Consider the following 12,140-nt stretch of genomic DNA (forward strand, 5'->3'; position numbering starts at 1 on the left):
CAATTATGCAATCACAACTGACCTTTTCACCCCCTTGTAGACACTCCTGAACATGTCCAAGTAATATTCTTAGCAACCTGAATTTTTCTATTTATATTTCTATTGTTAACTGAACTAAGGAAACTGAATTGGCTAATACTGTGTAGCAAAGAGAATGCAATACCAATTTTATATCAGTCAAATTTAACAGGCTTGGCTCACGTGTTTGCCTCCTAATCATAAACAAGGGCAGGTGGGAAGCCTCATCTTGGCATCTAAGGTTTCCAGATGATGCAGCACAACTACTAGTCACCTTTTATCGCAGAGACAATTGTTCCTTCATATTCATTTTATATATTCCGAATATATATTCCAGAGCTGACATAAATCTTTACTAGTAGAATAATAGAATTTTCAAAATAAGCTCTCATCTTTTTTTTCTTTTGCATTAGTGTAACCAAGATACTTCCCTCTAATAAATAGCTAGATATAGTCCATCAATTGTGACTGGTCGCTTAGTGACCATCTGAAGTTATGGTAGACCAAAAGGTACTTATAAACCAGTTCTGAAGTTATGATGGCTGCTCCCCTGTGATCACATGACTGTATTTTGGGCACTCAGCAAGTTGCCCATATTTATAACTGTTTGCAGTGTCCTGTGATCATGGGACCACAATTTATGTTGGTTTTGCCAAAACCTGGAGTTTACTTTTGTCTTTGGCAAAAGCCCCTCATAGCAAGCACTGGGTATACTTAATTACTGTGGCATTCACTTAATGACCATGATGATTCATTTAATAACTGTCACAAAAAAAGATCATAAAATTGGGCCGGCCACATTGATTTACGCACGCTCCAACATGGTCAAAGACTTACTTGTACTGCATGATCCTTTAAAAAGCAACATGTGATGGTCCAGAAATACATGGTTAGAATAATGATTTACTATATGTCTTGATTCCGGTATGTATTTCAGTGGTAATATGCATAGCAGTGCAAACCTATTTGATTTTCAAACTGTTTGAACGAATTGTCATATTATTCTCAAAGTAACACCTTTTATGGAATTCTTCTATCTGATCATACTAGCCTATTTCTCTTGCTAGACCCTTATACATTTTTTTATAAAGTAATTTGTTGTTATAAATATTTTTTCACTAAAGCTCAGTTAAAAAACATATGACTTTCTTTTTCATTCTGGTTTCAGAAAAAAATATAATAAGGTCATCTGAACACCATATATATTTTAATTTATTATTATTTATTAAATCCTTATGCTGCCCCATCTTCCCTATAATATGACTTTGGGAGGCCAGAGGTTATATATCCACTTTGCATTAAAAGCAGTTCCAATTGGCCTAGAGCAAATCATTTTTTTTTCATAGTAAAAGTAATTTTTATTTATAAAATTAATTTCATATTGTATGTGTGCTGGTATGTGTGCATTCCTCCATGTTTAACAGAATTTGTCTGCCCAGAATTCACTGTCTAATTTTTGCAAGAACCTTTTAGCCTTGCTTCCACTTCTCAATATGGGAATAATATTGTGATATTGTCCTATATTTTATGGGTATTTTAAAGAAAAGGATATAAAATGATACTGTCACATAATAATTTGTGAAAATGTAATTTTATTGTGCTCTGTGCTTCTAGCAGGTGGAAAACAGGAGCAGAATATTGAATTTAAATAGCAGATATGAAGTAAAGGAAAACAACAGAGGTTTGACTTAGGCACTGGCAATCCAGAATAAGGCAGCTTCATTTTGTAATCTCCTGAGGAACAGATTTATAGCCAACAAATTTCAGAACAGAACAATTGGAAGGAATCAGTTTCCAGAAGACTGCATCCTTTGATGAACATGGTGTGCTTCTGAGTGTGTTAGCCCTTTTAAACATTAAAAATGAAAGCCACCTCTTAATCTTAAACAAATACAGTCCTTATCTACCCCATCACTAGTGTATTTCTGGAGAAGGAAAATATTACTTAAAGTTCATTTTGATTGGCAGATGTCAATCTAGCATCTTCCGGAAGCAAAATATATAAATTTGCTACCATTAGGATTTTGAACAAAATTCAAATTAATTGCAAATATCATTCTATCAGTTTGTGACATTATTTTCTCCTCCATGAAATGAAAAACAATACATGTGTATTTTTAATACAAAACCCAGGGACTCTTCACATTAAGTATGCTAACAATTGGGCCCATTTTTAACTTAGCCAATAGTTATTCTATTGGTTTTGAAATGGCAATCACAAATAGTTCTACTAGGTAATGAGATACAGGGGTGACATTGTAATATAATTTTAATCATATTTAATTTGTATCTTATTGTATTCTATTCTGATTTCATTCTAGAACGTATTTTACTCTAATTTTATTTTAAATCGTGTTTTATTCCTATTCCAATTTCATTTTAAAATGTTTCTACCAAACTTTTGTAATAATTGTTTCTGGAGCGCTGCACTTTGATATGCCCCAAGGGCTAATCAATAAATAAAGATTGATACTAGGTAATACACACATATGGACAGCAGGGTCCAAAGGCAAAAGGGTGCTTCAGAGGGCATGCACATGCCACCTCTCTGGAACTTATTAAAGTGTTTTCCTGGATAGTTGTGTCTGCAGAGAGCATCCATATGATCACAAGAAAAAATGCAGCCATTTCAAGAGTTGAGGACAGTTATTGTGTGTTATTGTGAGACATATTTTTATCTTTGTGTCTGAAATGTTGCATAACCTAAATGTGCAAACTTTTAAAATTGTGCAATCCAACTTTAAAATGTCTTGCGCAATTTTATGGGGCTTACTCCCAAATAAGTGGCAGTAGAATTTCAGTTTCTCTGGATGTATTTCCCTGTCAACAATGGACAGGATCTATAGTTACAAAGAAACTCCTCATTACATTTAATCCAAAAAAAAGTTTGATAGTCACAATTCTATCCTGAAGTACACTTTAAATATTCAGGCTACCTAGTTCTGCAGTTTGCAGCTTTTGCATATATAGCTTATCCTATTTATACAGAAGGCAGTTGTTGGCCTCTGTCTCTTTCTTATTTAATATTTTGTACATTTTAGGGTTTTAAACTACAATTTAAGGTTTGAAATACTCTAATGAGATTCTTTAATGCAATATTAAGTCCCAACTAAATGAAATATTTTGTTTAGAGGGATGATCACTGCTCCCCACTAGAGTCATTAAAGTTTCCTTAGACATTATCTCTTCACAAAATATGTGTTGAGTTTGATACATTTACTTTTAGGTTAATTTTTTTAACCTAATATTAATATTCATCTACAAGACAATTTAGAAGACAGTTCAGAAAGGCAGGAATTGCCTTAAACATAGCAAAAGGTAGAACTGAAATGTGTTGTGCATTTGTGCACAATTGTCTCTGAATCAGTGTTGACTTCTTATTTTCTTGACAAGATTTCAGGAGTAGTTTGCCACTGCCTCCTTCCTAGGGCTGACAGTGACTACTCCAAGGTTACCCAGCTGTCTTAATGCCTAAGGAGGGACTAGAACTCTTGGTCTAAAGATTGCAGACTGGTGTCTTAGCCACTACAACAAACTAACTCAGAGCTAAAATACCAATATACAGAAAACACTGGACAAAGTAGCATAGTATGGCTACCACACAAATAATGGATTGAAAACTTGATGTATACCTTGTACTACAGTAGAACTTCTCCAAAATATATCATTCTTTTCTTTTCATTTGAAGTCAACTTTATTTCAAATTTTACTACATAATGAAGAAAAATTACTAAGGGCTAAAATTTGCATTCAATCCCAAAACAACTGGAGCATCACTTGAACACCATCAGAATTGACAAATTTACCACAGTCAATTGCAAAAGGCAGCTTTACTTAGAACAGCTTACATCTTGCAATGATATCTTTAACACCATCAAACATCAACATCTCCCTATCCCAAGTCCTTGAGAAGGACTCAATAGGTGGATAAAAATGTCAAATCCAGTTTGAACATCCGGCTGACTGTGTGATGAACCATAATAATAATAGTCATTTATAAAATACAAAACTGAAATTCTAAAATACCTGTTTTAGACTTCTCACTCCAACATTCTGAAACACATAGCTTTGTATTCCAACAACATAGCTTGTTCTTTTTTCAAGTTCTGTATTTGTTGGAATGAAAGAATCTAAAAGCATTTCTAATGTGTATTTCTATCTGTATTGTCACTTGAACAATAAATGAGAATGACTGCTTCATGAACAAATGGAAGCTTTAAAAGCTTTAAAAATTATCCGATAATATAATATTCTAGTTCCTTAACATTTAGTTTTATGAATGCTGTGCCTTAATAGAAGGAATGTATTATATATGCTGCATCTGTGTTTGTTTGCTATACAGATTTTAAGCTGGCCTTTGCAAGAGTTACCAACATAGAGTACCTACTGTACTAAATCAGTGCTTGCCTAGTTACAAATATATAGTATAGTTGGACTGGCTGTTTAACATGATTCTGATTAACATGTCAGGAGTTTATCCTTGTTTTAACCAAAACAATTATGAGTTATATCCAGGAGAAAGGCAGAAACCCTCATTCTGACTACCAGGATTCTTTTTTCTCTTAGTATTGTTTTTCAGCATATGTCTTATACAGAGAGAAATATGGGTCTATTAGTAGGACATTTGTGAGATTTTGAGAAGTACAAAGCATCTTGATCTATTTTCAGATTAATGTTTAAATTCTATCCTAATGTCTTGATTTCAACCATGAAGATAGATTGCCCTGTCAGCAGATGTGCCCTAATTTAAGAGTTTATGAGCCTTGGAGTTTTCAGGTTTTGGTCAGTCTGATCTGTTTCTTTTCAGTTCTGGCTGTAAAGGAGATATAAAATTAAACCACTACTAATGAATATGCAATTCCCTGGTTTTTGGAAGTCATTTTCAGAATCTTCACTGTGATAACAATAAATTTCTGATTCAAACTGATCTCACTATGCATTTGGCAGCATTGGACAATTTTTATAAAACCAAGCTTTGATAAAAACTTATCAGATTTTTGTGAATTTTTTTTTCTGCTGAAAAAGGACATCAAGCAAATTAAATTATACATACACCTTTGTATAATTGGGAAATGTCAGGAAACACCTATCGATCAGATTGATGGAAAGCACCATTGCCTGCTCCAAGCTGCTTAGCAAGTAAAGTTGCAGCCACTGTATTTGTTTTTCTAATAGTCAAGACTATAAAAACTGTAGTTTTAGCAAATTGTGGCTCGTATCAAAGATCTGTGTCATTTCCTATAAAAAAGTTTTTGGTGATGTTGTCTGTTTTTAATCCAAAGTACAGTCTGCATGAATAAAGCCTTAAATGGCATAAGGTCTGCTTACCTATCTCTTGTGTTGCCTGTCCAGAAAGTGTGGAGCCAAAATGTTTTGCAATTGAATTCCTTCAATTAAATAATGTCTTCTATTGCTACACCGGAAGTAAAAATTCTCTGTCATAGAGCCTGTCCTCTAGAATGAAATTCTCATAGATTTTCATGTGGCTCCCATATGAAGGCATTTTGGAAAATCATTTTTTCTTCCAGATCTTGCATTAGGGTGGTCAGACTCCCCTTCCCCATCAGATTTGTTGGGGAATTGGGTGTGGTTAACCAGCTGATCATCATTTTTAATGGCTTATTGCTTTTTAAAATGTCTTTTCTAAATTCTTTTTATTTGGTTTCATTGTACACATTCAGGATCAATTTAAAGTTGGGCAATATTAAATTTAACCAATCTTATAATATTACATTTGAGGAATTAGAATTTCTGATGTATGATATTTGGGGGCGGGGGGAAATGTAGCCTTCAGCAATTATTGTAGAAAAGCCTACCCAGCTAGATGTTTGGGTAGGACAACATTTGCAAAAATTCTGTAAATTTTGCCATTAGTTCTAACACTTTATTCTGTGTAACAACATGTTACATGTTATTTACATTTTGTCTGTCTTTCAGGACAGACAAAAAGAAGTACACAACATAATGTATAATTTAAATAGAGAATCTGCTTCCACACAATATAATGATAGCTATTAGTATAGCTGCTCAGCCAGATTCCTGAACAATTTGTCTGACAAGTTACTCATGGCAACGTTCCTGTGCTCATTCAAAACCATATATTAATAATCAGAAAGAAAAAAAATTAGGCTTTCATTTCCTACTTTCAAATTTCCCAGAAATATGTAGTTAATGATTTTGAAAAATTAATTCTGGACCCATAGTGCTAGGTTCTCCTAAAGTCCCTATGTTCAGATGCCATTCTTCCATAATGCTATCTAATATAATAGCATGGAAACAATGATTGAGGCATCATTTCAGTAGAAATTTGCAATATGATTATTATATCATTTTATAAAACTAGGCATACTTTCCCCCTTGTATTATCTAATGCTTATCCTAAGATTACTATAATAGCACTTAAAATAACCTTTTGTCAAGGAAATAGAGAAATGAATTGAATCTAAGTACTCTATTCTCATAAATTATTTTGCACCTTAGGTTGGCATCAAGAAAAATTCAAATACTAGCATTTTGTTTCATATTAGCTAGAATATACAATGGATATCTCAGGGCCATTTTCCAGATTTTATATATGTAACAAAAACTGAGTATACAATACACTTGGTTTCTGATATGTGCTTATTATAATTATTCCTAATTATTGTATATATGAAATATTTTACTTGACCTTTTCCAACCTGACACTGATATTTTAAATTAACATCAAATTTCTAGCCAACATGAACTTGGCATATATTGATCAGGAATTTGGGAGTTGTGATTCCAAAGCTTCCGTAGCATAAGATTGGACAAGGTTGATCTGACATATTTATATACATAAAATGATCATGCCTTAAGAAAATGTGGATGCATGTCATCTACAATAACTTTCTAAATAAAAATGGGATAAAAAGTGGATAATGAACATCCAAAAAGACTAAGTTCATTTGAATTCATTGCTAAAAGAAGGATGAGAACTCTAAGTTTGCTGTTAACATCCTTGGTTTGTTCCTATTTTGGTTCAAAATATAAGTGGCTTGTAAATGTGTAGCAATGTATATTTTCAACACTCGTGAGAGTATTTTTTTAGAAAAAATATATTTATTGTATCTTTTTTTAAACTGTGCAGAAGAGGCAGGTCGTCTCTATATAGATAAATTAGTTTTGCAGCTTTTTGGTTTTTCTGTAAATATATTCTTATATGTTCTTGTTATTACAAAATAAAAGCAAAGAAATCTTCATTTACATTGAATCTCAGGTCTGTTTATTTATATCTAAGAGAGTAGTGCTTAGCATGTCCATCAGTGTTGTAATAGGATTTAAGGCACATCTCACCATGGTGTTAGTAGTGCTCCCAGATTGGCTCTATACCCACATGACCTTAGGATACTGGCAGCAGCTGGATCATCTTATTTTTACCAAAATGAATCCAGTTTTCCATGACCATAGAAGAGCTCTTTAGAGGTTGGAAGCTGAACTAATATGGATTTAAAACCTTATCTCATCTTCTTTCCTGATTCCGGGTCTATCCTTCCTTCTTGCAATGATTTAGTTGCAATACTTCGTCCTATAATTTCTGCTGCTTAAATAAACATGCTCAGGAATGATGTCTTGGCTGTCAGAGTGGCTGGACAAAACAAAACAGAAGAGAATACAGGTGCTTGGGCCGGTGCTTGGATTTCTTTTTATTTTAATATATTTCTATTGGTCAACTGAAGAGTGCAATGGTTAATATAATTTTATGAAGCTTTTTCTCTGGTAACACTGTACTGCTAACTAGGGCATACAAAACCTTTGCCAGACCAATCCTCGAATACAGCTCATCTGCCTGGAATCCACACTGTATATTGGACATCAATACAATCAAGCAGGTCCAGAGGTATTTCACAAGAAGAGTACTCCACTCCTCTGCTCACAGTAGAATACCTTATGCCACCAGGTTTGAAATTTTGGGCTTGGACAACCTTGAACTATGTGGCCTATGGTCTGACCTAAGCATAGTACACAAAATTGTCTGCTACAATGGTCTTACCTGTCAATGACTACTTCAGCTTCAACCGCAACAATACACGGGCAAACAATAGATAGAAACTCAAGGTAAATTGCTCCAAACTCGATTGCAGAAAATACGACTTCAGCAATAGAGTGGTCAATGCCTGGAATGCTCTACCTGTTAGTTCCTCAAACCCCCATAGTTTTAACCTTAAACTGTCTACTGTGGACTTCATATCATTCCTAAGAGGTTTGTAAGGGGGTGTGCATAAGCACACCAGTGTTAATACCATCCCTGCCCTGTCCTACTGTCCCCATTTATATGTCCTCATTTCATGTGCTCATGTCCATGTTTATACTTATACCTGTTATCTCATGCAGGTTGTACCTATACTCATACAGGTACAAACTAAATAAAATAAAATAAAATATTTCCTGTCTAGATTTATTTGTTTCTCTTAAAGTACAATGCAAAGTATAATGGGATATCTTAATTTCATTCAGTTCAACTATACTCATTAAGACAGGAGTGGACAACAGATAAAAACAAAAGATGAAGTCAGGAAAGCAAAGGCTCAGAATGAACAAAGATTTGCAACAAAAGTCAAAGATAATAAGAATATGTTTCTTTCAACATAGACATCACAAGAAAAATGTCAAGGAAACAGTCAGTCCACCAAAGAGAGAAGATGGCAAAGTAGTAACAGGTGGTAGAGAGAAAGCAGAGCTGCTTAACTCATTCTTTGCATCAGTCTTCACACAAAAAGAAACTATAGCCCAAACTACCAAAAACATAAATGTAAAAGACAGACTAGAAATAAAAATTAAATAAGCAAGAAAATGGTAAGAGAACACCTGTTTGGCTTTGATGAATATAAATCACCTGGACCTGATGGATTATATCCCAGAGTTCTGAAAGAGCTAGCAGATGTTATCTCAGAACCATTTGCATCATATCTTTAAAAAATCTTGGGGAATTGGGGAACTACCAAAAAATTGGAAAAGACCTGATTTGGTTCCCATCTAAAAAGGGGGGGGGAAAGGGGGGGAAACTACAGACCAATCAACCTAACATCAATACCTGGGAAGGTACTGGAAAAAATAATTTTAAAAACAGCTCTATGAACATCTAGAAACAAAGCTATAACTAGTAGCCAGGATTTGTTAAAAACAGATCATGCCAAACTAATCTTATTTCATTCCTTGATAAAGTGACTAAATTAGTAGACCAGAAAAATGCTGTGGATATAGTATATTTAGACTTCAGCAAGGCATTTGACAAAGTAGACCACAACCTACTTCTTGGTAAGCTAGAAAAATGTGGGATAGGCAGCATCACCACCAGATGGATTTGTAACTGGCTGACAAATTGTATTCAACGAGTAGCCCTTACATCTACATGGAGGGAAGTAAGCAGAGAGGTATTGCAAGGTTCTGTCTTAGGCCCAATAATCTTCAATATTTTCTTAAATGGTTTAGATGAGGCAATAGAAAGGGAATTCATCAAATTTGCAGATGACACTAAGCTGGCAGAAATAGCCAACACTCCAGAAGACAAGTTCAGGATCCAAAAAGACCTTGACAGACTTGAACAATGGGCTCTATCCAACAAAATAGCAATAGCACTTAGACTTATATACCACTTTACAGTGCATTACAACCAGTGGTGGGTTGCTCCCAGTTTGCACCGGTTCGCAAGAACCGATAGTAAAAATTTGTAGTAGTTCGGAGTACCGGTAATGGCATTGGCTGGCCACGCCCCTGAACTGGTCCCTGGCCCGGTCGCCGCTCACCCTGCCCACCTGATCAGAAGTTTTTTACTTTTTTACTTTTAAAAGCATTTTTTTTCTGCAACCTCTTCAGCCGAAGAGGTTGTAGAATAAAAATGCCTTTAAAAGCCTCTGGCGATCCCAGCTGAGTTGCCTGATCATCAGAGGCTTCTAAAAGCATTTTTTCTACAACCTCTTAAGGTTGTAGAAAAAAATGCTTTTAAAAGTAAGAAAAAAAAAGTTGGCCAGCCCACCGAGTCACATTACCCCCCAAGCCACGCCCACAAAATAAGGCACACCCACAGAACCGGTAGTAAAAAATTTTAGAACCCACCCCTGTTTACAACCCTCTCTAAGCAGTTTACAGAGCCAGCATTTTGCCCCCAATAATCTGGGTCCTCATTTTATCTGCCCTGAAAGGATGGAAGGCTGAGTCAAACTTGGGCCTGGTGATATTTGAACTGCCAAATTGCAGATAGCAGGCAGTCAGCAGAAGTAGCCTTCTGACTGTAGAGTGCAGTAATGCACTCTAACCACTGCACCACCATGGCTTATAATAAAATAAAATTTAATGTGGAGAAAAGCAAAGTTTTACACCTGGGCAGGAAACCCCAAAGGTACAAGTAGAGATTAGGCAAAACCTGGCTCAAAAACAGTAACTGTGAGAGGGATCTTGGAGTCTTAGTGGATGATCACTTAAACATGAATCAGCAGTGCGTGGCAGCAGCTAAAAAGCTAATACAATCCTTGGTTGTATAAACAGAGGCATAGAATCAAAATCACCTGAGGTATTAGAACCACTTTATAAAGCCTTAGTAAGATCACACCTGGAATACTGCATCCAGTTTTGGTCACCACATTACAAAAAAGATGTTGAGACTTTGGAAAAAGTGCAAAGAAGAGCAATTAAGATGATTAAAGGCCTGGAAATTAAAACAAATAAAAAACAGTTGCAGGTTTTGGGTTTGGCTAGTCTGGAGAAAAGAAGGACTAGGGGAAATATGATAGCAGTATTCCAGTGTTTGAGAGGCTGCCACAAAGAGGAGGGAGTCAATTTATTTTCCAAAGCACCAGAGGAAACAATGGATGGAAACTAATCAGGGAGAGAAGCAACCTGGAATTGAGGAGAACCTTCCTAACAATAAGGACAATTAACCAATGGAACAGCTTGCATTCAGGAGTTGTGGTTGCTTCATCACTGAAGGTTTTAAAGAAAAGACTGGATACACTTTCCTGGACTTTGTGTTAAAATAGGGAAAGTAAAATGTCTCCCCCTCCTTGCACTGACATATAAAGTACTATGAGAAGAGAAGAAAGGAGCAAGGATAACATCTACTGAGCAAAGAGGATATAAAGAGGATATAAAACTGAAGGATTGTGGAAGTAACAAATACCCCCCCTCTTTTTTTCCCCCTTTCTCTTTTCATGGATATTTTATAACCTATAACCTTGGCTGACCTGTGGTGGATTACAAATAACATGGACTAAAGGTTAAGTGCTGCCTGTCTCTATCTCTTTGGAATACTGAGGTATTGGAGGATGGCGATCTAACAGACCCTGTGGATTATAAACACTCTTGATGAACTCTTAATACTATTAGACAGATAAAGGAGAACGTTAAGGACAAGCATAGCTGTCCCTCTTGGATTACAAATTCCTTCTTATCCTGGGATGATGATGATGATAATGATGATGATGATGATTATCTCTTCTAACTACATATAAGACATCTGTTGAGCATCAAGTACTCCTCGACACAGCGTCTTATGCAATGACCATGATTTGGGGGGGGGGGGTTTAACAAGCGAGCATCCAGGAACAGACCATGCAGCGGAACACAGTGGAAGGGGGTGATGCGAACAGGACAACACACTGGTGGTGACGAGTGACGGATGGTGGATGGAAAGGGGGAATCCGGATAATGAATGGTCAGAGGAGCGACGTTGATGACATCACACCAGCGTCCTCGGCTCCCTGGGAGGAGGGAGCGAGCGGTGGATTTGAATATGCTACTGCTGCAACCGATCCCACCGCCGATAAAGCCTAGAAGGCGGAGCATACAGCTGACTCCATCTTTGAGCTATATTCATGGCACCAGTGTTTCCTGTAAACCGCCACGTATCCGTGATTAAACCGGGTTGTTTTTGCCTTTCCCCTTGTGTGTGTGTGTGTGTGTGTATGTCATGCATAACTTGGCTTCGGACAGGCGGTTCCAGAGGTGCTGAGACATCATTGAGGATTACAAAAAGAATGGTCTAAAGGGAGGATTGAAATGAGATTGGATCTGAAAGACGTTTACTTCTCTTTCTATACCTATAGGTTAAATGAGATTTGGGGTGTTGGAGGGTTATATACCAGGAGTGGATTCTACTTATCTTT

General features: G+C 36.0%; 1 protein-coding gene across 4 annotated transcripts in view; it reads left to right on the top strand.

Moving 5' to 3' along the window:
• The window catches only part of PDE1C (phosphodiesterase 1C), a 1,150,117-nt gene that overhangs the window by 1,018,533 nt on the left and 119,444 nt on the right, over nt 1–12,140 (top strand). The gene's annotated exons all lie outside the window — the stretch shown is intronic.

This window comes from Pantherophis guttatus, chromosome 4 (genome assembly GCF_059756535.1).
Source record: "Pantherophis guttatus breed Tessera chromosome 4, ASM5975653v1, whole genome shotgun sequence".
Lineage (NCBI taxonomy): Eukaryota > Metazoa > Chordata > Lepidosauria > Squamata > Colubridae > Pantherophis > Pantherophis guttatus.